This window comes from Ambystoma mexicanum, chromosome 2q, assembly GCF_040938575.1.
Source record: "Ambystoma mexicanum isolate Mex_15411 chromosome 2q, UKY_AmexF1_1, whole genome shotgun sequence".
Lineage (NCBI taxonomy): Eukaryota > Metazoa > Chordata > Amphibia > Caudata > Ambystomatidae > Ambystoma > Ambystoma mexicanum.
This window is the reverse complement of record NC_090924.1, coordinates 497,112,327-497,137,890: the sequence shown is the minus strand read 5'-3', so window position 1 is coordinate 497,137,890 and position 25,564 is coordinate 497,112,327. Positions and strand designations below refer to the sequence as shown.

The 25,564-nt window shown below is 52.5% G+C and overlaps 1 protein-coding gene across 1 annotated transcript in view; it reads right to left on the bottom strand.

Annotated features, from left to right (window-relative positions):
* SNX8 (sorting nexin 8) overlaps window positions 1–8,951 on the bottom strand; it is a 947,621-nt gene extending 938,670 nt beyond the window's left edge. Inside the window, exon 1 of the mRNA XM_069647618.1 lies at window positions 8,817–8,951. The gene's annotated coding sequence lies outside the window, so the exon portion shown is untranslated. The remainder of the gene's footprint in view (window positions 1–8,816) is intronic.
* Between the last annotated feature and the right edge of the window lie 16,613 nt (window positions 8,952–25,564).

Here is a 25,564-nt window from a genome sequence, read left to right as displayed (position 1 = left end):
GCTGCTGGTTGTAGGACCAGCGCAGCACTGAACAAAGCGCACCCGCTCCCAACCGCTCAGATAGAAGCACTCGCCCTTGAACTGAGTCACAAAATCATCTGCGGAGACAAGAGCAGAGAATGGGACCGCCGGGGGCACCCAGGTGAGGGCCGGTGTTTGTACAGACTGACTGGTTTCCCTGATCCCTCCTTTCTTTCTTTTTGTAGGTCACTGTGCAGTCTTTGCCTCCTTGTCCCACCGCCTCTCTCTCTTTCAACTTCTTGACTTGTGTAGTGTGTGGGGGGGCCTGCAACCTTGCCTCCTCTTTCTTTATAGTTGCGGGGGGTGTTATAAGGCTTGGAGTGGAGGAGCCCAGTCCATGACTGAGCTAACTCTCTTGTAGATGGGTGCTGAGTGGGCAGGCTCGAAATGGGGCATAGCATTGTCTCAGGCACCAATGAAAAGGTGTCCAGAGCTGGAAATGGCAATGCGTTCCTTTTGTGGCACTGTTTGAATAGTGCCCAAGGCCAGGGGGAGTTTTCTGATAAAATGTGATGCAAATAGTGCAATTTAAGGAACATTTATTATTCCATAACAATGGAAAACACAGAAGTAACTCATCAAACTGGCCCCCTTTGAGTGACTCCCAAAAAACGGGCACACACACCAACAGCATTTTGCGTGTTTGGTTTCGGCATTGCCCTATTATCCTGTAGGACAGTCCGAGCCTGTTGCTGCTGGTGCCTGGGGGGCTAAGCCCTCAGTTCTGCTCCCCCGTTTGTGGGCCCTCGTTTCAATTCTTAGGAGTATGTGGGTGTGCGTGCGGGGCTGGGGGCTTGACCCAGCTCTCTCTGGTGGTGAAGCTGTACGGGTGCATACATGCCCCTCCCCGGACGCTGCAGGTTCTTAGTGTGGTTGGCTGTCCAGCACCATAAATCACTGTGCCACCACCTACCACTCCTCGAAGCCAGTGGACTCTGTGGTGATTTATGATGACATAACGACGTGGGCTTCAGGTGTTTCGATGCCGGACCAATCAAGGCTTTTAAGATTCTGGGTGAACCCCCGTTCCTTAAAGGAACGGGGGTTCACCCAGAAATGTTAAAAAGCCCTGTGCATCCTTTTAGGCGGCCGCCACCTCGGTGGCTGGTGGTGTAAGCAGTTGTGATATTCTATGGTTGGGGGGTTCCGTTCCCACCATTCATTTGACCCTTATGGTTAATAATAACAGCGAGTGGAGGCCCATTTTTAAATGCAAGACAAGTTGCAGTGCCTCCCTTTGGCTACGAGTCTGTTCCTATGTCCAATGTTCTGTGTGCATGTGTGTGCTGTATGTGGACGAGCACAGAGTTTGGCTGGGGGCAAGCACCCTCCCTGACTCACCACAGGGCTCAAGTCGAGGGTGCACGCGGGTGGGGACGCAGATGCTGACCCCCCACTTTTTCCAGGATTCCTCTCACTTTTTTCAGAGGGCAAGTTGAAATGATAATTTCCGGTGATGCCACATTCAATTGGTATGTAGCCTGTGTGCATTAATTGCTTGCCACAAAGACAGGCTGAAAAACATCTAAACACCAGGGCATGTCCTGTCAAACAGAGCAGCAGCCCCATTGATATTTACATGCTTTTTAAAAAATATATGCTCGTCCTTTTTGCATAGACTTGCTACATAATGCCTGCCAGTTAAGGGGTTGAGATGCTCAACTTTTCCCACTAAATTCCAATAATAATCAAGTTGATTGTACACATTTAACATGTGAATGCATCATTACTTCAAATATACCTTGCATGTTGTTTACATGCTTTTATCAAAAGTCAAAACCACACAATGTGTATGCAGAGAGAAGCCGTGGGATTGGGGGGCGGACGAGGTGACAAGATGGTCGTTGGGTTAGTGGGGGAGTGGGTTAGTCCTTCTTTTATGTTGTTGGCCGTCCCGGTTTTCTATCTTGAGGATTCTGATCACTCTGCGCACAAGGGCGAGCACACTGTGTGAGTGCTCTTAGGTATTGCGCGTGCAGGAAGCAGCACACCCAAAACAGAGCATGGTCCAGAACCACACAGGCTTGAAATGCGGCCAAATTTGCACCAGACCTGCAGATGCTCATTTTACTATAGCCGATATGATAGCTTAGTGGGTTGAGCGCTCTCTGCTGTGATGTGTTTGTGATCTGGAGGTTCGAATCCCAGCAAGGCCATCTCAGCCTTTCATCCTGAGGGCGATAAATGAGTACCAAGACAGGTTGGGTGATATTGTATGCATATTTGTTCCATAAAAAAGAGCTTAAGCGTAAGTGCTATACAATAACATATTATCATTTGGCCTTGGACGTCTGCTTGTATTCACAGTAATTTGACAATATGAATCTATACACACAGATATTAATGATACATATGGTGATCCATTCTTGTATGAAATGTATATCACATTAGTGAAATGATAACCATATTTTTTATAGTGTACTTAGGAACAATGCTATTTCATGTTCATTTCCTGTTTTGTCAAGGGGTGAAAGGTAGTGTTTCATTAATGGCACTGATTCTGTAGAAACATCTGTGTTTGTGCAGTGAGAACCGTGGTAGGCAATGCATTCCTTTCTATAGCATTGCGCTTTGCTGGGCACAGATTCCTCAGTCAGTGTTCACTCTGTATCAAGTCTCACTCACACACATTGTTTTTTACAAGCCCTTGTAGTTGATGTCTAGTTTTGAGCTTATATTCAAATGACCTTTACCTGTTTACTGCAATCCCAGTTCCCTGCAATAGCACATTACTATCTGGCAATGCTTTAGCAATTTGCATCCTCCAAATGAAACAAGGAATACATCAACACATCACAAATCATCCTCTATTGTTTTTAGCTCAATTTGTATATAGCCTTTATGGACCTGGATGCTCTACTCCTTTTTTTGTGACAGACTATGGTTTAGCCCCTAGCTATTGGGGGATGCTTCGGTGCCCATCATATCTTTGTTACAAGCCCTGCACTGTATTTATATGCTATATACTGTGTTTATTGGGTTTTCGTCATCTTTACCTTGTTTCTTTTTGCAGGCAGGTCACTGTTCAAGTATCCACTCGAGTCAGGCCTTAGCGCGGAGCTACCAACAGCCAGCCAGGCAAGCCCATCCCTGTGGGTAAGTAACCACTAGTGACTGTACATATTCAATGCAGTGCAATGTAAGGTGGTCCTGTATAGCACACTCAAACCACTTTGGCAGCCTTTATTGTGCACACCTGTTGTCTCCCCCAGATGCACGGCCACCCTAGGCTCCAGTCCAACATATAAGCAGAACAGTGACCAGGCAGAACTCCTAGCCTATTCCTCCTCTTTCAATCTGGCCACGTTTTGTTATTGTGAATTTGCATCCAGGCCTAATGTATGCTAGGGCAAAAGGAAAACCTGGATTATACCTCTCTCAAACACTGGGGTGGAGGGTAGGATGATTACACAAATGTGTGCATTTGTGTGCATGCAGCAGGCATTCACTTGCTATATGTATGTTGCTGCATGCACCCTTGGTGTTTTTCATAAGTTAATTACAATGCAGCTTTCCTTTTTGGCTACTATTTTTTTCTGAGACGTCATGCCATAATACAACGTCCAGGCCACTGCTTGCTCGCCTGGAGAAATAAGATGCATGCATCCAGTTCATTTACCATGCCATGGGACTGGATTACTGTTGGACTCAGCATTTTATAGACCCAGCTGGATATTGTTCTCTTTTTTGGGAGGGAGGTTATGGTGAGGCTGGGGACAGTCACATCTGAAAATGCTGACAAGCACTTGTTTCCTCTTACTGAAATTATATTTTGGATGTTGGCACTGGCAGCCAGGTTACTTAGACCTACTGTGATAAAGGTAGGAATCTGATGCACAATTAAGCTAATTTTATTTTTTAGGGGAGAAATGGATTAAAAAAAAGAAAGGGAGGAGCAGAAAAACTAAGAGAAAAGAAGAAAAGGTGAATTGAAGAGGAAATCCGGCAAAACAAAGAAATTGAAGATCTGTTTACAGGTCAGACCATCAAAATGTCAAGTGGTGTTGCTGGGAGAAAAGTGGATGAGGGTGACCAGCCATCTTCTTCAGGTACAAGTGTTAAACCTGGTTCTTCACTGGACCCATCACAAGAGATCAAGATGTGAGAAGACTAGAAGCCCGAGTCTCTGCAGTTATTGGAGACATCTCAACAGAGGCAGATGCTGCAGCAACTACGTCAGCAATCATTGAATGTGCCCCCCAAGAGGAAGTGTCGGAATCAAGTCTGCCAGAAATAATTGAGACTGTCCATCTCGAGGAAGAGGCAGTCGGTGGTGGTACCAGTCTGGCACAAACAATTGAAGATTCCCCCAAGGAAGAAGTGTCAGAAACAAGTCTGCCAGAAATAATTGAGGCTGTCCGTCTCGAGGAAGTGCCAGCCGGTGGTGGTACCAGTCTGCCACAAACAATTGAAGATTCCCCCAAGGAAGAAGTGTTGGAATCAAGTCTTCCAGAAATAATTGAGGCTGTCCATCTCGAGGAAGAGGCAGCCGGTGGTGGCACCAGTCTGCCACAAACTAGTGAAGATTCCCCCAAGGAAGAAGTGTCAGAAACAAGTCTGCCAGAAATAATTGAGGCTGTCCGTCTCGAGGAAGTGCCAGCCGGTGGTGGTACCAGTCTGCCACGAACAATTGAAGATTCCCCCAAGGAGGAAGTGTCAGAATCAAGTCTGCCCGAAATAATTGGAGACAACATCATCTCCCCAGAGGAAGTGGCAGGTACTAGTCATTCGGAAGAATCTTTATCTGCTTTACAACATACTGAAGACTCAGGGAACGGGGGTGTGAAGCACAGAGCACGGAAAGATGATCTACAGGTGGCAGACTACTTGTTTCAACGTCCAAAACCAGATCAACTTTCCTATTTCTTTCAGCACCATCCAATTCAACCTCCCAAACATAGACACATCAAAGCCAGCTTAGCCTTTTGGAGGAAAGATGGGGGAAAACGGTATTGGTTAAGTTACTCTGAAATACAAAAGGCCCTTTTTTGCACAGTTTGTTTAGCGTTTACTAAACGTGGAGAGAGGGGTCTTTTCATCAACGGGATGAAAAACTGGAGGCGTATTTACCAGCGCATTGCAGAACATGAGGCAGGCCAAGGTCACCGGAGGTGCACAGATTCATATATGTTAAACTTTTCAGGGGTCGACATAGGCGGTTTACTCTTTCACCGACAGAGATTAGCTCGAAGTGAGCAAATCAGAAAAAGGAGAGACATATTGGAGTGTGTATTTGATGTTGTAAAAGTCATTGGGAAAAGGGGGCTCAGTTTTCGTGGGAAATCAGAGTCCATGTCCGAGCTGGATAATGAAGAGCTGGATCATGGCAACTTCCTTGAAATCCTTCTGCTCCTAAGTAAATATGACAGACCTCTAAAGGAACATATTGAGGTCATTCAAACCAAATCCAAAAAGAAAACTGGGCAAGGCCGGGGTGCTTCTGTGACCTTCATGTCAAAGACTACAGTTGGGTATGTGATTGAAGCCATTTCCAAACTGATCAAAATGGTAATCTGTCAAGAAATAAAGGAAGCAGAGATATTTTCCATTCAGATAGACTCAACCCAAGATGTGAGTGTTACTGATCAGTGCTCTATAATTATTAGATATGTTACTGACACTGTACATGAACGCCTACTAGCAGTAACCAACTGCACTTTGTCTACTGGAAAGGGGCTGTTTGAGTTGGTGCAGAGTGTTATTAAAGATAATGGTCTGGACCTACGCAAGTGCATTGGGAATTCAACCGATGGTGCATCCAATATGCAGGGGCAGTACAATGGTCTCACATCCTGGCTCAGTAAGGAATCCCCTGGTCAAATACATGTCTGGTGCTATGCACATGTATTAAATCTTGTACTTGTAGAGGGGACACAAGTATCAAATGAATCCATGGCTTTGTTTGGCCTGTTAAACTCCTGTGCCGTTTTTTTCAGGGAGTCATACAAAAGGATGGATGTGTGGCGTGAGTTGTCTGTGGAAGGCCGCACAATCCAAATAATAGGAGAAACAAGGTGGTGGGCAAAGGATGCAGCACTACGGAAAGTTTTTGGCTCCTTTAATAACCCAAACAAAGCAATGTTCATTGATGTGGTTGTTGCACTCAATAATATTGGCTCAAATACAGATAAATTCAATGCAAACGTCTGTTACCAAGCTTTAAACTTTTCTGAATCTCTGTGCAAATTCCAAACAGTGCTCACAGCTCAGTTATATCTCAGAGTATTTAATTCGACAACTCCAATATCTAAGTACCTCCAGACAAGTGGAATGGACATCCTACAGGCACAAAGAATGGTCTTGGACACTACAAAAGCGCTTGCTGCACAGTCAAGAAATTTTGATTCTGTGTATTCTGCAGCTGAAAAATTTGCAGAATGGGCAAACGTGGGCTTGGAAGAGAGAGGCTATGATAAAAGAGTAGAAACTGCACTTCCAGAGGGGATGCCTGGAATGAATGCAAGGGATGAGCCAATCACCTTGGCTAAAGACCGGTTTAGAGTTACTGTACATAATGCCATTATGGACAACATTCTTCAAAGCCTAACTAGTCGTTTTAAAACCCACTCATCACTTGCCGCAGATATAGCATGCCTGGATCCCAAAAATTTCAATGAAAGTCTACCCGACAATGCTCTTACAAATATGTGCTCCTTGCTTGAAAGACTGGATGACTCCATAATGCTACAGGGGTTAAGGGAAGAACTCTCAGTCTTTGCAAGCAAGTGGACTAAACTGAGGAGGACACTACCAGAAGAGTATGCCTTTGAAACCCTGCACAGTGAAGATCTAGCACTACAAGATTTTGGAGAGCTACCTTTAGTACAGAAATGCAATACATGCCGTAACTGTGCAATATGTTGCTATGCAATTTTAAAAAAGGTATGAACTTTTTAGTAGTGCTTACCGGCAATTGTATTTGGCATACAAGTTCATCTTGACCTTATCTTGCACACAGGTAGCATGTGAAAGAAGTTTTTCAAAATTGAAGAATATTAAAACCCGCCTAAGAAACCACCTCTGCCAGGACAACCTCGAAGCCTTTATGCTCATGTCAGTGGAGCGTAATGTGCTTGTCCAATTGCAAAATCCGGACATAATCGACCTGGTTGCACATAAAAGTGCATTGTTGCAGGAACTCTTGATTGAGTGATTTCCAGGATTTTCATGAAGCTGGAAGCAGGATTTCCAGGAGCTGTGGACCCTGTCACAGAACTGTATGCAACGTTATGTTATTTTATGAGTTGTGTTGTTATTGTGTCATCATTTGGCTGTACTGCTTATTAAATGCAACTCTATTTTCATTGCTGGTGTCAACGAGTAGACATGCTTTGAGTCTGGTTCTGCAAAATAAGTATTTTACTAAGTGATGATGTTTTTATTTTTTAAAAAGAACAAAAGGAATGTTATAAAATAATAATAATTTAGCATTTATATAGCGCTACGAACCCTCAGGTATCTGAGCACCGCTTATTAATACCCACGGTGTGTGGTGCTCATTTATCGACCTCGGAAGGATGAAAGGCTGAGTTTGATCCTGCCGGGATTTGAACCTGCATCAGCAGGCTCTGCACAAATGTCAAAGCAAGAGCTCTAATTTTATTTTTTTTATAGTGCTGTGCTATCGGACCGGTTATCACTTTCCCAGGCGTTTTACATAAAACATAACATGCAACAGACACATGAACCCCCCATAAGTAGCATTTTCTGTTAAGTTGTGAATTGACGCGATTCACGGATGATGGTTTGAGGGCGAATTTTTTTGAAGTGAGGGGTGGGCCACTTTTTGTGTGTGTCCGGGCCTATTTCTAGTCCCAGTCCGACCCTGCTTGGGATCCATCACAATGAGACATGGCTTTCCATCTGCTTGGGGCAGCAGGGGGGGCAATATAAGGTGACAGATAAACTAATCTGTTGGTGCCTTAAAAACACAAATTGCCCATCACCTTTAAAAATACAGGTAGAATTTACACAAGAACCGATTCATAGATTTCTTTGCCAGGTGTGTTGGTTGTGTTTATGTTACTGGGATATATATTGAGCACCGCTGCCATTTGCCATTTCAGTCTATAGTTAAAATTCCAGGATAGTCCCTACAGCCGTCTTTGAATTAATAAGTGTAACAAGTTAAGGGTGTTAACTACTGATGAGTTAATGTGAAACTAGACTCTCTTACTGCACAGCTGTAGACCAGAAAGACATGCTCTTTGAGATTATTCCACACACAAATGCCTCAGACGAGGCTACAAATATAACATCTTACTGTATACTTCCCACTCACACCAACTAGCACTGCTTCGAGAAGCCAAGATTCTACAACATATTTGCAAGCAGGCAGCCGTACCAGTACATACTCCAAACTATGAGACATTATAAAGGGGCATATGTGGAATGTGAAAGAAAACCATTTGGCAGGTTTCCACTGAAATGCGTTCATTTGAAGCGATTTTATGACAGAAAAAAATCCAAAGATAAACATACACTTAACAATACAAAAAAAAATATTTCTCAACATTGAGTCTGTCTATCGCAAACCAGGGGAAGTTTACCAGACTGTGATGCGTTTGCACCCCCGCGCTGAACGCACCGTTCCACCGTTGTGGAAAACATCAGCAAACTCCACGCTCAAAGTAACAAGCCTTCCTCCAGTAATATAAAACAAGGGAGCGCAGCAGCATCCATTCCTCCTCAGAATCTCAATGCCTTTTGCTCTGCTCCAGACAACTGCCATAGTGACGTGTCTCTTTCCCAAAGCAAGTGCCACGTGAAGACGAGGGGCTCGCAGCCGGGCTTACCTTGTGCAGGGGACACGCCGGGACCCACTAGTATGCAAAAACCTCTTGATAGTTGCAGCAAACAGCTACAAGCAGGGAGCGGTGTGTCAGGAGCCGCTGTGACCCACGTGACAATTCCCAAGCAAACCACAGCTGTGCATAAGCTCCAGCCGCCGCCTACCGCTCGCTCTCTACGATTGGAGGACACTCTTGGAAACAAAAGAAGGACAACAAAGTTTTAAAACTTTTTCATAGCGGGTATTGTAGAAAAATAGAGATATTCCACATCGCTTCGGTCCAAAACACCGGCACCCTTCGTCATGACCGCTACATCAGATATCACATAACTGGATTTTTTTAAACTATTGAAAACTCGAGGAATACAGGATACAACAACGACGTGAAATACAATGGGCCGCATTACGAGTTTGGAGGTATTTGTAGTGGTCATTAATGAATACAGGACACTGGGGGTCATTACGAGGTGGGAGGTAGCCATGGCGCTATCCCTTACCACATTCCAGTCTGTGTTCCCGGAATAGGGATTTACCAGGTCATTCCGACCTTAGAGGACCCGGTAAATCCCCATTCCAGGAACCATTCCCCATTCCCATTTGTGCCCCCATAGGGCTCAATATGGCTCAATGGGGATGGAGCTAATAACGGGCCCGAGAGGTGTTTATTTTGACACATGCAGGGCAAAAGGGATATATATATATATGTTCAGGACTGGAGACTGGGGGTAGTACTCACAGTTCAGTTCCTATGCATACATGGCAACCCTCCCAATTTAGGCGGGAGACACCTGATTTTTCAGTGAAAAATATTGCTGTTTTTCACAGTTTCCCGCCTAAAATAACCGTAGCCCCAATGCATTCCTATGGGAAAATGCATGTCTCCCAATTTCCCTGGGGAAATCTCCCTCCCAGGTGCGTCACAATGTTGGCATGTATGCTATGCCCCATGCAGTTGGCTTCACTGCACAATATGTATGTTGGGGTATTGATATCCCCTGCCAACTGGAGCTCCCACAAGGCTGTCCTCAGCCATGGAATTACGCTCAGCTGTGTGCAGGGATCTGTGGATGAGACAGGCTTCGTAGGAGGCGTGCCAAGGCCCAACCATATTCTGGTGCCTCGACCCAATTCTGCCTGTATCCGTGTCCGTTGCGTGCTTCCTGCGTAACTCTCGCAAGATCTCGCCGTCCCGAGATCTCACGTGATCAGTCCCCGCAGTATTTCAGAGGAAATCCTCTGAAATGCCATCAAATGAATTGCAGTTACCACCACTTGGTCAGGCGGAATTTCCTCCTGATTACAAATGGTGGTAGCAGTGTAGATCCCCATTTATTTGGAGTCCATTGCACCCAATGGGGTGTTTTTTGCAGACTTACCACAGCAGAAATGCTGCTGTGGTAATTCCACCAATTCTGCCGATTTTTGAGTGTTGAGTCGCAAGATTTACCTCCAGGGTTTGCTGGAGGTAAATCTTCCACTCAAAGGTGCACTTAAGCAGGGACAGTTGCGGGCTGGCTCACAGGCACACAGGCCAGCCATTGCAGAGATCACCCCGATGGCCATGGTCACTGTCAGCATGAGCGGACCATGCTCATGTGTAAGCAGGGCTTCTGCTACCAGGCAAATGCCAACTTAAATAAATGTGACACACACTGCATATAATGGAGAACCTTCTTTATTCACGGTCCACCAGTAACTGCCCATAACATCCCCTTTTCTCAACCCCTCCCTCCCTAGCCCAACGTCACTTCCCCCCACCAATGGACCCGAACATGGCCTGCCCACATAACGATGCGGGAGAGCGTTGGCTAGTCACGTCATGACGTGGCAGACACATGGCAAGACCTCAGCTGCCGGGGGTTCCCGGACAAACAGCTGCTCTGCAATCACACAGAGGGACAGTGGCCTGGGTGCACCCAGGTTATGCATGCTGTTCTGGGGGTACCCAGACCAGCAGGGCTGCATGACATTGATCACACGGTGTAGACCTGAAATTAGACACAGTGGGCCTCATTACGAGGGCGGCGGGGGGGCGTGGCCTGGGTCCATGGGCTGAAGACGTGCCTCTCCATCGCTCCTGCCCCGATCCTACTAACAATCCTTAAATAATACGGTTAGATTCATGTTTTACCACATACAGATATATGCTGGCCAACAGAAGCCGATCCTGCACACCTGTGTTGCACCGCCGAGAAAAAACAGACCCGGGCGTCAAGAATGCAACACCTGAATCCCAGCCCCCAGGGACCAAAGATGGCGGCCGCTACTCCGCGTTGAGCTCCAGGAGAAGGAGGGGCCAAGCGCGAGATGCCGCAGCACCCGCTGGCCCGAGACGTGAGACACTGACGGTGCCCGCATCTCTGCCCTGACACCAGCACCTCCCCACCCGCTCCGAACCTCTTAGTGCGCTGGCAATTCAGTGCCTGCATCCGGCGTACGCAACACCGGGGACGGAGCGGCCGGAGATACCGACCGTCGCAGACCCCCTGCGAGGTCCAACACTTCAAGAGAGTGGGCGCCCCAACTTCTTCAGAGGACCCGCGCAGAGCGCCTGGGACTTAGCGGCCGGGGTCCTCCGTAGCTGGCAGCAATGTGACACACGCCCCCGGTGGATGGCTCGATCCGCAGGGTCCTCCCCCCTGCGGAAGTAAGAACGCGGCAGCCTTCGGGCGACCCGGGCCTCCGACACACGGCCCCAACAGCCACAACAACACAGTGAGTGAGGCCGTGACTTTGAACAAAGGAACAAAACAGAAGGATAACTAGATACAAACAAACAGACCTGGTCTCCACGTGCCGCCAATTGAGGAAGCTCCGATTCCCCCACTCCTCTGCAGTCAGACTCTCCCCTTTGAAGGCAACAATTGGGGGCTCAGCCTAACCACAGCCCCAATCCGGTGGGCTGTCTGGCAAACTACCTCACCTGCCCGCCCGAAGGCCATCCATCCACATAAAGGACGGAGCCCTCGGAGTGCCCCAGATGGAAACAAACAAACAGAGAGAAGGTCCCAGTGGAGAGAAGTGACTACATTCTGTGATGAACAGGGCCCGGTCCCTGCAAATAATCCCTGCTGGAACTCCTGGGGGTGTCCAATACTTACCGCCAGTCCAGGCCACGGGAGAGCCCAACTGCCTAGCCTCCGCCAACAAGTAAGGAGACTTGATATCGGGGGTTGACCACGTCCACCCCTCGCAGCCTGGGGACCAACTTAGTGGCATACATTGCTTCTAACCCCCAGGAGGGCTGCACTCTGCCGGTCGGGGCTGACCCCGAATGCTCGAATCACTGGCCCTCAACATACCCCTGGAGGAACGCCCGGATAAACTTCACCAGCGCCCACAGCTGCACACTACCGCACAGGGACCCCAAGGGAGTGTGATTGGTTGTAGGACTAATGCTGAGGGGACCTTGCACAAGGGGATAAGCACTACGCCCTGAAGAGGAAGATTGGCGGGCAACGGCTCCCATTCTCCAGCTGCCCCTCACCCTGACCTCTGCAGCCAGCCAGCGTTGGCCCTCTGGCACACACAAGCACTCTCCCAGGTGTTGCCTCCTATGTCCCACGCCCAGAACCTGGATCCCTGGGTGACCCTAGGTGATACGTAATACTGCTTCACCCTGCAGACGAACCAGCGTACCTTGAGCGACCACGCCGAACACCAAAGGCAAGGCTAAAAACACAATCATGGAGTCGTTCTCAGCAGGCAAATCCAGGGATCCAGACCAACAGGCGAAGGAGTCAAGCCCGGAAACCACAACAAAAACAGAAAGGAGCAGGGAAACTCTATACTCTGGACCAGAGTATTATTGTACCCCAGAAATCCGTAAAAATTGTCCAGAGAGCAAAAACTGTGTGGCTTACAAATTGTATCAGTTTTATTTAGTCATGATACAGGATTTGGAAAAATAGTCAATTAATGATACAGTGCTTTAGAGGACATATTATTACATATCACAACAATAGAGGTACATATAAAACATGGCTAAAATTAGTCCATCATCCAAACCATTCATAGTGCAGCATTCAACCCATACAACATTCAACGTGACAATCATCCAAACAACGATAGCTAAAAATGACAAAGTTAATACATAATGGGGAGCGAGCACAATCCTCACATCCCGTCTAATGATTTTAATATATTTTTTTTATTTTATAGAAGCAGAAAAACATACAATAGAAAAGATTATTAAAACAATCTATCACAAGGGCGGATCTAGAGGTGAACATGTGGCATGGATCACATCCCTTGGGAACAAAACTAAACCGGTTTCGACGTGGTATGTCTATTGCACAACGTCTTCATCAGGAGGTATGGAACAGAAGACTGCAAGAGAAGAGCATTACTGCATAAGTATGCAGCAGTGCCCCACCTCATAAGGCATGCTAAGTAGTTAAAAAAATAATTATGTACCCACCATGTGCCACCTATTTAAGACCAAGTGGAAAGAAAAAGAATTAATTAGGTGCTGGGAAAGAATCAAGAGAACATCCCAAAAGCGGAGGTATAAATAGCTGCCCAAACACAGGGGTGCCTGCTCCATGCAGTGTGCAGGAGCAACAGTTGTAGACACCACAGGAGAGCCAGAGAAGGAAGAGGCAGGTGTGTCAAGTCAATGGGTGGAACTGAGTACCCTAAGGGGTATGAGTCCCATGCAATGGTGAACTAGTAAGTAATAGACAAAACTGACCTTGCACGATCAGCCAGGCTCTGGCACGATGAATGAACAGAGTGTCTGTGCTTAAGAAAAAGCCCTGCAAGGGGCTAAGGCTATCCATGGACTGAAAGGCAGGAATGGTACAGTGAGGCCAAAAGAAAACAAGACAAAAACCAGTAAAGACTAACTGGAAAAGGATGAGTGGTTACCTGTCAAACCAAATGGACTATGCTAAGTGATGCCCATCGTAATAGATTCCGATGAGAAAACCTTCAGGGCGCAGGATGCGGACAGAAGGGCTCCTATTGGTTTAAGGGGCCTGGGTTAGCTGTGGACCAAATAGTAATGTAAGGCACAAGCTGTATCCACAAAGATGAAACAAGCAGTATACCGCAAGAGCAATAAGAAGGATAAAGCAGCAAATATCTCTAAAACACGGCCAAAAAGCAATATTGTGAACTACGAAGTGAATGTCCAGGCGTGCCTATAGCAACACAATAAACGAAATAGTGTCCCTGGGGCTAGGGCCATATGAAAAAAACACTAACAGGGTGCAGGGACCTGTCCGTGACCTAGGCCAAGAGGCATTGTAAAAGACTGAGGGCCTCATTACACGGATGGCGGAGAACCATGGCGCCATTAGCGCCATGGTTCATGCCGGTAAAATACCGACACCGCCTTGGCGGAAAGGGGAATTACCGCCCCATTCCAAGGTTAGCGGGGCGGTAATTCCCCCTTCCACCATTGCCCTTCCCAATTCCCATTTTTGCCCCATAGGGCATAATGGGAATGGGGAAGGCGCTAATTACGGTACCGCAAATTGCGGTACCGTAATTAGCTCCCTGGGTCCCTTTGCGGGTTGGTTTTTAACGCCTGCAAAAGCAGGCATTAAATCCCCCAACCCGCCAAGGGACCTCGGAGTAAGGCGGTAAGGATTTACCGGTACCGGTATTTTACCGGTACCGGTAAATCCTTACCGCCATCCGTGTAATGAGGCCCTGAGTGTCTAAACGGTACACCAAACAATGCTAAAACCATAATAGGTTGGTGTGGGCCAGAAAAGCCCACGTAATAAATTAGCAAAAAGCGAACCGCTGCCCTAATGGTTAGTAAACAGCAGAGGCTGGCATATGATAGTCAACACCATGTGAAACGCAGCCTAACAGCGTAAAATTAGCACAGGGCTGTAGGTCGAGTAACATAAATAACAAACTTACTTAAAACAGGAGGCACTGGTATGGGGAATCGAGTAGCTGTATGAATTGTTACCAGCCCGTTAACGAAGGACGGCACCGTTGCGTCCTGCAGCATCCGCCGTGCGCGAAATGCACTGAATGAGAATTCAGCGTGATGTGGATAAGGGGATAAGCACTACGCCCTGAAGAGGAAGATTGGCAGGCAACGGCTCCCATTCTCCAGCTGCCCCTCACCCTGACCTCTGCAGCCAACCAGCGTTGGCCCTCTGGCACACACAAGCACTCTCCCAGGTGTTGCCTCCTACGTCCCACGCCCAGAACCTGGATCCCTGGGTGACCCTAGGTGATACGTAATACTGCTTCACCCTGCAGACGAACCAGCGTACCTTGAGCGACCATGCCGAACACCAAAGGCAAGGCTAAAAACACCATCATGGAGTCATTCTCAGCAGGCAAATCCAGGGATCCAGACCAACAGGCGAAGGAGTCAAGCCCAGAAACCACAACACCAGAAGTTAAAGATAAGGAAAATCAAATACTGGAAGCCATCAGCGGTCTACGCTCCTTCATAGATACCGAAATTGGGGAAGTAAAAGCAGAGGTGATGTTAATGCGACAGGACCTACGGAATCTTGTGGATCGCGTATCCAACATGGAGGCAACGCAGAAGGAATCCACCGAGACCCTCAAGGATAAACAGAGTAGAGTCCAAGAACCCGAGAAGCGCAACACATTCCTGGAAGAGAGGGCGGAAGATGCCGAAGGACGCTCCAGACGCAACAATGTGCGCCTACTCGGTATTCCCGAAGGAATGGAGGGCTCCAACCCTGCCAACTTTATAGAAACTCTTCTACAACAAGAAATAGGCGCTGCCCACCTTTTGCAAGGCTTTGCGGTCAAAACACGCACATTGATCCCTCCAGAAGAAACCGCCACCAGGTTCCTACCCACGCCCAATAATAGCCAGAATTCTACATTTTCAAGACAAGGAGATTGTCTTGCGCTTCTCCCGGGACGGCGAGGAAATCAGAAGAGGCAACGCCAAGATCGCCATTTATCTGGATTATACTCCCTCAGTACAAAGGGCAAGGAACTCGTTCATCCCAATCAAAGCCAGATTGCATCAACTAAACATCAAATACATGCTAATGTATCCCTCGAGGCTCAAGTTAATCGATAAAGGTAGAGCAATTTTCCTGAAGTCGCCGGCGGCTGCCACCATGTGGCTAGAACACAACAACTTGGTGGACGGGGAGGAGAGGGCACCGTGATCTGCATGATGACCCCACAAGACGAGTCCACCCATCAACAAACATTTGGCGCAAATTGAACCAAAGATTGCGTACCGTAAGGCAGGAGGGAGTTAACCTATCAGACCGGCCTACAACACCTCCCCAGCGAACGGACACGCAACAGCACACCGCTGATGCACCAAAACCACCCAAGATGACCCGGATGGGCCTTGGCAGGGCAGGGACACCCGAGCAATGCAGACTCTGCACAACTGCTGGGTGCACTTGGTCCAGTTGGACAAGTTTGGTTTGTTTCATTTGTTGTTTTAGGTCAAAAAGTCCTGTAGTCCTCAACACATTCAACTTTCGGAGCGAAAAAAAACATTACAACGGGCCAGGAGACCAACCGTACAAGCATGCCAGCTGACATGAAGATTCTGACCTAGAACGTCAGAGGGATGGGGACCAACATGCGCAGAAACAGGATAAAATCCTTTCTGAGAAGAAAACATGTCTCCATTGCAATGCTTCAAGAAACACATCTCACCGCTGAAATCGACTCTCACATCCCCGACTGGTGGGATGGCCAGGGCTTTGGTGCAACATACTCTAAATATGCCAGAGGAGTCCACACATGGATTAGCAGTCCTGTCCCTTTTAAACTCTGGTACGAAGAGGCAGACCCGGAGGGCAGGTACCTCATACTCCACGGAAGCATTGAACAGACGTAGGTGTGCTTGGTCAACACATACCTCCCCAACTGTGGGACCGCAGCATACCTCACCAAGCTCCAATCAAAATTAGCTCCCTACAGAGATTGCTTCTTCATATGGGGAGGCAACTTCAATTGTGTCTGTGATCCCGCTCTTGACAGATCTGCTCCTCCGACGCAACCTACCAGCCAATTCTCCTCTGCCCTACAGAGAACCATACAGGTATTGGACCTATCGGTTGTGTGGCGGGACCTGCATCCTGAAGGTAGGCCATTCTCATACTACTCGTCCCCACACGGGGTATACACTCGTATAGACTACCTACTGATAGACAAAGCACACCTCCCGCAAGTAGAATCTGCCTCATACCTAGGTAGAACTATATCCGACCACTCCCCGCTCCTCCTGGTATGGAAACCAAAGGGCCCTAGGCTGCCCATATCGATGTGGCGGATGCCAGCAGACGCTCTAACGGACGAGGCATTCAAAGAGGAACTCCATGATAAAATAGTGGAATATACAGACAATAACGTGGGAAGTGTGGACAGATGGAGCACCATCTGGGAGGTCCTGAAGGTAGTTTTAAGAGGGGATATCATAGCCAGTGCCGGAGGGATCCGGAGGACATCAAGGAGGAACTGGAGGGTGGTGAGGAGAAGATTAGACGACTAGAGGTCGCGCCCAGCAAGTCACTGGAACTCGAGAAAGAATTGTCCGCAACCATAAGGAACTGCCAGGAAGCCTGGTCCAGACTAGCTAAATTCGACTATGTGGCGAAAACCACCAGGGCCCACTCGGAGGGAGACAAGCCAAGCAGGCTACTTTCATGGCTGTGCAAAAAAGAGAATCCAAAAAACCCAATCTTTGAGATCCAAGACCAGTCAGGTTACACACACACAATGCAAACAGCGATTAACGGGGCATTCAAATGCTTCTACTCACAACTATATAGCCACGACTCTGTCGTCCCCCAGTGTGAGATCCAAGACAAGCTAGACGAAATAGGCCTCCCCACACTAGGAGGCAGCCCAGAGGGAAATACTGAACTAAGAGCTCACCATTGAAGACATACAGGAGGCTATTAGAGCACTATCCACATGTAAGACCCCCAGGAGCGATGGGTTAGCCGGAGTTCTATAAAGCATTCACAGCTGAACTAACTCCAATTCTACACAAGGTCTATACAGAAGCCTTCGAAACCGGGATGTTGCCCGATAGCATGAACGAAACCCTAGTGATCCCTATACCCAAACCCAGGAAGCCAACTGCCGAGTGTGGCTCTTATAGACCCATAGCCATCCTTAAATATGATATAAAAGTCCTCACCACCATACTTGCCAATAGGTTATCTAAAGTTATTGGGACCCTAATACATGAAGACCAGAATTGGTTTGTTCCTGGCCGCAGCACAACAACAAACCTACGCAGACTGCAACACAATGAGGCCGATTCATGGAATAATTAGCGCGGCGCAAGTGGGCAAAAACATGCGAATCGCAGTGGAATAGCGAAAATCGCAGTGCAAGTGCGAAAATCGCACGAAAAGCAGCGCACATCGATTCATGGAAGGTCGTGCGCGAGAAAACCAGCGGATGTGCGATAAAAAAGTGCGCGGCGCACGTTGGCGCACAGGCCATCTAACTGTGTGCGCCAGGTCACAGCGAAAATCGCACAGGCCACAGCGAAAATCGCACATAGCGCGGCGCAAGCAACAAAAGTAGGCGGAACACGGGCGTAACACTCGGAATGGGGAACAACTTGCCAAAACGTGGGCGTCAAGGGGGAAGTACAGGGCACAAGTGCGCGGAACGCCCACACGCTCGCCTACAACACGTATTCATGGAATAGAATAGGGCAAAAAAGCGCACGCTCAAACCAGTGCACGGGCACAAACATGACCGCCACAAGAAAGCAGGTGGTAGCGTCTCTGCGGCTGTAAGAAATGTGCGCCAAAAGGTGCGCCAACAAATAGCACCTATATACTGCCATGATGAATGTCCTATACTGTGGCCCTCCAGGACAAATGACGTGCAAACGGGTACCCACAAACACGGACACCCGCTGACAGAAAATACGTGTGCGTGTATACCGGGGTGCGCGGGAAGTCTCACACGCGATTTGGCCGGGTACTTGGATTTCAGGGGTGCGCGGGAAGTTCCACACGCGAATGGCCCCTTGCAAGCAGGGTACGTGTATTTCAGGGATGCGCGGGAAGTTCCACACGCGATTGGCCCCGTGCAAGGAGGGTACGTGTATTTCAGGGGTGCGCGGGAAGTTCCACACGCAATTTCAGCAGGGTATGTGTATTTCATGGGTGCGCAGGAAGTTCCACATGCGATTTCATCAGGGTACGTGTATTTCAGGGGTGCGCGGCAAGTTCCACACGCAATTGGCCCAGTGCGAGCAGGGTACGTGTATTTCAGGGGTGCGTGGGAATTTCCACACGCGATTTCAGCAGGGTATGTGTATTTCAGGGGTGCGCGGGAAGCTCCACACGCGATTTCATCAGGGTACGTGTATTTCAGGGGTGCGTGGGAAGTTCCACACGCGATTGTCCCAGTGCGAGCAGGGTACGTGTATTTCAGGGGTGCGCGGGAATTTCCACACGCGATTTCAGCCGGGTATGTGTATTTCAGGGGTGCGCGGGAAGTTCCACACGCGATTTCATCAGGGTACGTGTATTGCGGGGGTGCGCGGGAAGTTCCACACGCGATTGGCCCAGTGCGAGCAGGGTACGTGTATTTCAGGGGTGCGTGGGAAGTTCCACACGCGATTTCAGCAGGGTATGTGTATTTCAGGGGTTCTGGGGAGTACCACACATGAATTGGCCGTGTGGGTCCTCCCAGGTGTACGCTCCACAACCTCCACGGCCCCTGCAGGCAGCCCACACCACGGGGGACTACCCTGCACCCCTGCTCATGTCCCGCAGGCAGCCCATCCACCATGGGCATGCCCCCCAGCCAACCCACATGTCACCTTGCACTACTGATCAACAATGCATGTCTCCCACCACCCCCACCCCCCAGCACTGTGGGGCACCTGCCAGCAGGCCCCCACTCATGTCCAACTCATGTTTACCACCACCCCCACCCCCCAGCAGTGCAGGGGCAGCCTCCACCAGGCCCCCACCCATGTCTCCCACCACCCCCACCCCCCAGCAGTGCAGGGGCACCCTCCACCAGGCCCCCACTCATGTCTCCCACCCCCCTGCCACCATGGGCAGCCTCCACCAGGCCCCCACCCATGTCTCCCACCACCCCCACCCCCCAGCAGTGCAGGGGCACCCTCCACCAGGCCCCCACTCATGTCTCCCACCACCCCCACCCCCCTGCCACCATGGGCAGCCCCCACCAGGCCCCCACTCATGTCCCCCTGCACCCCCACCCCCAGCATCCAGGGTCACGCTCCACCAGGCCCCCACTCATGTCTCCCACCACCCACACCCCCCAGCAGTGCAGGGGCAGCCTCCACCAGGCCCCCACCCATGTCTCCCACCACCCCCACCCCCCAGCAGTGCAGGGGCACCCTCCACCAGGCCCCCACTCATGTCTCCCACCACCCCCACCCCCCTGCCACCATGGGCAGCCTCCAGCAGGCCCCCACCCATGTCTCCCACCACCCCCACCCCCCAGCAGTGCAGGGGCACCCTCCACCAGGCCCCCACTCATGTCTCCCACCAACCCCACTCCCCAGCAGTGCAGGGGCAGCCTCCACCAGGCCCCCACTCATGTCTCCCACCACCCCCACCCCCCAGCAGTGCAGGGTCAGCCTCCACCAGGCCCCCACTCATGTCTCCCACCACCCACACCCCCCAGCCACCATGGCCACCCTCCACCAGGCCCCCACTCATGTCCCCCTGCACCCCCACCCCGCAGCATCCAGGGTCACCCTCCACCAGGCCCCCACTCATGTCTCCCATCACCCACACCCCCCAGCAGTGCAGGGGCAGCCTCCACCAGGCCCCCACCCATGTCTCCCACCACCCCCACCCCCAGCAGTGCAGGGGCACCCTCCACCAGGCCCCCACTCATGTCTCCCACCACCCCCACCCCCCTGCCACCATGGGCAGCCTCCACCAGGCCCCCACCCATGTCTCCCACCACCCCCACCCCCCAGCAGTGCAGGGGCACCCTCCACCAGGCCCCCACTCATGTCTCCCACCACCCCCACCCCCCAGCAGTGCAGGGGCAGCCTCCACCAGGCCCCCACTCATGTCTCCCACCACCCCCACCCCCCAGCAGTGCAGGGGCACCCTCCACCAGGCCCCCACTCATGTCTACCACCACCCCCACCCCCCAGCAGTGCAGGGGCAGCCTCCACCAGGCCCCCACTCATGTCTCCCACCACCCCCACCCCCCAGCCACCATGGGCAGCCTCCACCAGGCCCCCACCCATGTCTCCCACCCACCCCCCACCCCCCAGCCACCAGGGGCACCCTCCACCAGGCCCCCACTCATGTCTCTCACCACCCCCACCCCCCAGCCACCAGGGGCAGCCTCCACCAGGCCCCCACCCATGTCGAAACACCCCCCCTCCCCCCAGCCGCCATGGCCACCCTCCACCAGGCCCCCACTCATGTCTCCCACCACCCCCACCCCCCAGCCACCAGGGGCAGCCTCCACCAGGCCCCCACCCATGTCTCCCACCCCCCACCCCCCAGCCACCAGGGGCACCCTCCACCAGGCCCCCACTCATGTCTCACACCACCCCCACCCCCCTGCCACCATGGGCAGCCTCCACCAGGCCCCCACCCATGTCTCCCACCACCCCCACCCCCAGCAGTGCAGGGGCACCCTCCACCAGGCCCCCACTCATGTCTCCCACCACCCCCACCCCCCAGCAGTGCAGGGGCACCCTCCACCAGGCCCCCACTCATGTCTCCCACCACCCCCACCCCCCTGCCACCATGGGCAGCCCCCACCAGGCCCCCACTCATGTCCCCCTGCACCCCCACGCCCCAGCATCCAGGGTCACGCTCCACCAGGCCCCCACTCATGTCTCCCACCACCCACACCCCCCAGCAGTGCAGGGGCAGCGTCCACCAGGCCCCCACCCATGTCTCCCACCACCCCCACCCCCCAGCAGTGCAGGGGCACCCTCCACCAGGCCCCCACCCATGTCTCCCACCACCCCCTGCCACCATGGGCAGCCTCCACCAGGCCCCCACCCACGTCTCCCACCACCCCCACCCCCCAGCAGTGCAGGGGCACCCTCCACCAGGCCCCCACTCATGTCTCCCACCACCCCCACTCCCCAGCAGTGCAGGGGCAGCCTCCACCAGGCCCCCACTCATGTCTCCCACCACCCCCACCCCCCAGCAGTGCAGGGTAAGCCTCCACCAGGCCCCCACTCATGTCTCCCACCACCCACACCCCCCAGCCACCATGGCTACCCTCCACCAGGCCCCCACTCATGTCCCCCTGCACCCCCACCCCCCTGCCACCATGGGCAGCCTCCACCAGGCCCCCACCCATGTCTCCCACCACCCCCACCCCCCAGCAGTGCAGGGGCACCCTCCACCAGGCACCCACTCATGTCTCCCACCACCCCCACCCCCCCAGCAGTGCAGGGGCAGCCTCCACCAGGCCCCCACTCATGTCTCCCACCACCCCCACCCCCCAGCAGTGCAGGGGCAGCCTCCACCAGGCCCCCACTCATGTCTCCCACCACCCCCACCCCCCAGCCACCAGGGGCAGCCTCCACCAGGCCCCCACTCATGTCTCTCACCACCCCCACCCCCCAGCCACCAGGGGCAGCCTCCACCAGGCCCCCACCCATGTCGAAACACCCCCCCACCCCCCAGCCGCCATGGCCACCCTCCACCAGGCCCCCAATCATGTCTCCCACCACCCCCACCCCCCAGCCACCAGGGGCAGCCTCCACCAGGCCCCCACCCATGTCTCCCACCCCCCCACCCCCCAGCCACCAGGGGCACCCTCCACCAGGCCCCCACTCATGTCTCCCACCACCCCCACCCCCCTGCCACCATGGGCAGCCTCCACCAGGCCCCCACCCATGTCTCCCACCACCCCCACCCCCAGCAGTGCAGGGGCACCCTCCACCAGGCCCCCACTCATGTCTCCCACCACCCCCACCCCCCAGCAGTGCAGGGGCACCCTCCACCAGGCCCCCACTCATGTCTCCCACCACCCCCACCCCCCTGCCACCATGGGCAGCCCCCACCAGGCCCCCACTCATGTCCCCCTGCACCCCCACCCCCCCAGCATCCAGGGTCACCCTCCACCAGGCCCCCACTCATGTCTCCCACCACCCCCACCCCCCAGCAGTGCAGGGGCAGCCTCCACCAGGCCCCCACTCATGTCTCCCACCACCCCCACCCCCCAGCAGTGCAGGGGCAGCCTCCACCAGGCCCCCACCCCCCAGCAGTGCAGGGGCACCCTCCACCAGGCCCACACCCATGTCTCCCACCACCCCCACCCCCCAGCAGTGCAGGGGCAGCCTCCACCAGGCCCCCACTCATGTCTCCCACCACCCCCACCCCCCAGCAGTGCAGGGGCAGCCTCCACCAGGCCCCCACCCATGTCTCCCACCACCCCCACCCCCCAGCAGTGCAGGGGCACCCTCCACCAGGCCCACACCCATGTCTCCACCCACCCCCACCCCCCAGCAGTGCAGGGGCAGCCTCCACCAGGCCCCCACTCATGTCTCCCACCACCCCCACCCCCCAGCAGTGCAGGGGCAGCCTCCACCAGGCCCCCACTCATGTCTCCCACCACCCCCACCCCCCAGCCACCAGGGGCACCCTCCACCAGGACCTCACAATCCCCAATCATGTGCGTAATGGTCAGCCTCCACAGCCAAAAAGCCCTACCAAGTAACCCAGTCACCCACATGGAAATGGAAATTACATGTTACACCCCCAATGTTCATGAAGCTAATGAACCCATGTCCGTCACACACAATGGTTGCAATTGAATGGGAAAACACCCAACATGACATGCATGAAACCAATGAGATGATACCACACAGTGAAGCATGAAAACAAAATTGTATTGAAAAAAATAAAGAATGCTAAAGAAAGGAAACAAACTACAATGGGAATGAGAAAAAATAAGCTGCATGTCCGTATTTTAAAAAAAAGCTGCAAATCAGAATCCAAAAAAATGTCGTCCAAAGTCAAATGTAAAAAAATCTCTATGCAATAAAGAACTATGTAAAAAACTACCAAGGGTCCATGAGCCCAACTGAACAAAGGAAACCTACTAAAAAACCTAACTAAAAATCAACTATATACAAAAAGTGGAGCAGTGTCCGTCGACTCCAAATCATAATAAGAAACAAAGGAAACCTAAAACTAAAGAACTATATACAAAGGCGGCGGGCAAGTCCAGCGGCTCACTCCGTGGTGTCCCGGGCCAGTGCATCATCGAACTCCTGTTCGATGTCCTGGAGGCGGTCCAGTTCCATGGCCCCGAGGGTCCGCAGGGACGACGCCGTGTCCTCCTCCAACCCCCTGCGGATTGCCTCGAGGCACTCGGCCTGCCTCAGGGCCCTCCGCATGGAGTTCTCCGCCCTGACCATTGTGAGCCGCGCCTCTTCCGCCAGCCGCCGCTCCGCACCTATAGCGTGGCCCAACCGCTACCACACGGAAGACACTCTCTGTCCTGGGTCCCCCTGCCCTCCGGCCGATGCCTGCCCCTCCGATGTCGAAAGCCCCGAGCCTTCATGTCTCCCACCATGTTGCTGCTGCTGCTCTGCCTTTGCCCGTGCACTGCCTCCAGCTGCCTGCACATCCTCCGCCGGCTGGGGTGCAGTTGTTGATGTGGCCACCCCTGCTGGACCTCCGACTCCCGACTGTGGCAGGGATGCCGCCTCCACCAGCCTGGCCGCACCGTCAGAGGCAGCTCCACAGGGCACCCAGGTGACTGATGGGTGGGAAGATGACACAGAGGATGACTGGTGCCTAGGGGGTCCAGTTGAGGAGGGGGTCGGAGCAAGCCCCATCAGATGGAGGAATCCGGCCTGGGTGACCTGTCCCAGCAGGCTGACGTGGTCAACGAGCCATTCGAGATGACGTGCAGTCTCTCCATGAAAAGACTGCAGGTCACCTCGCATGGCCCGTTGACGCAACGCCACACCAGCCAGGACAGGCTCAACCCGGACCTGGATGGCCACGTCTGCAGGCAGAGGAAGGCCAGTTGACGTCAGCTCATCCCCTGCCTGAAAACGGGTCTGGACATAGGCATCCCTGCTGGTGCAAGATGATGCAGGGACAGGATCGGGGACAGGATTGCACACAGGCACCTTTGCGGCGGCCTGTGCTGCCTCCTGTCCCTGGTCCTGCACTGCACCACTAGCACCAGTGGGATCCCCACCTCCAGACCCCGTCTCTGGTGCTTGCACGGCCTCCTCCTCCACCAAACCCCCCACCAACCTGGATGACTCCGTGCCATCTTCCCCTGTTGGGCCCTTTGGGGTCCCAGCTGCCCCTCCTGCTGCCGAGGAGTCCAACTGCAACCTCCGCCTCTTGGACCTCCCCCCGGCAGCTGCGGCCTGGGACGCGGCACCGGACTCCTCACTCCCCGACGAGATGACAACACGGGAGGGGAGCCGGGTCTTGCGTCTCCGGCTGGCGGTCGGATCCCCGCCGCTGTGCTCCACAGCACCTTCTCCGGCCTCTTCATCAGTTGACGCTGCAGACAGGGAGAAACAAAACACAGGCATCAGGGCACTGTACAATGGACACATACACACATGACAGTTGCACCTGAGTGGCATTGGCAAACCTCAGACATGTCATCACAATCCCCAACACACATGTCATTGCAACTCGCACACATAAACCATACCACAGCCATATCGCAACTGCCAGCACCATCCCTACACATACAACAGCATGAGCAGCCAAAGGGGAGCCAGACATCACATGCAACACAGGAAGTGCACCACACATGTACACACACCACCACACTTGCATGCATGTGTACACC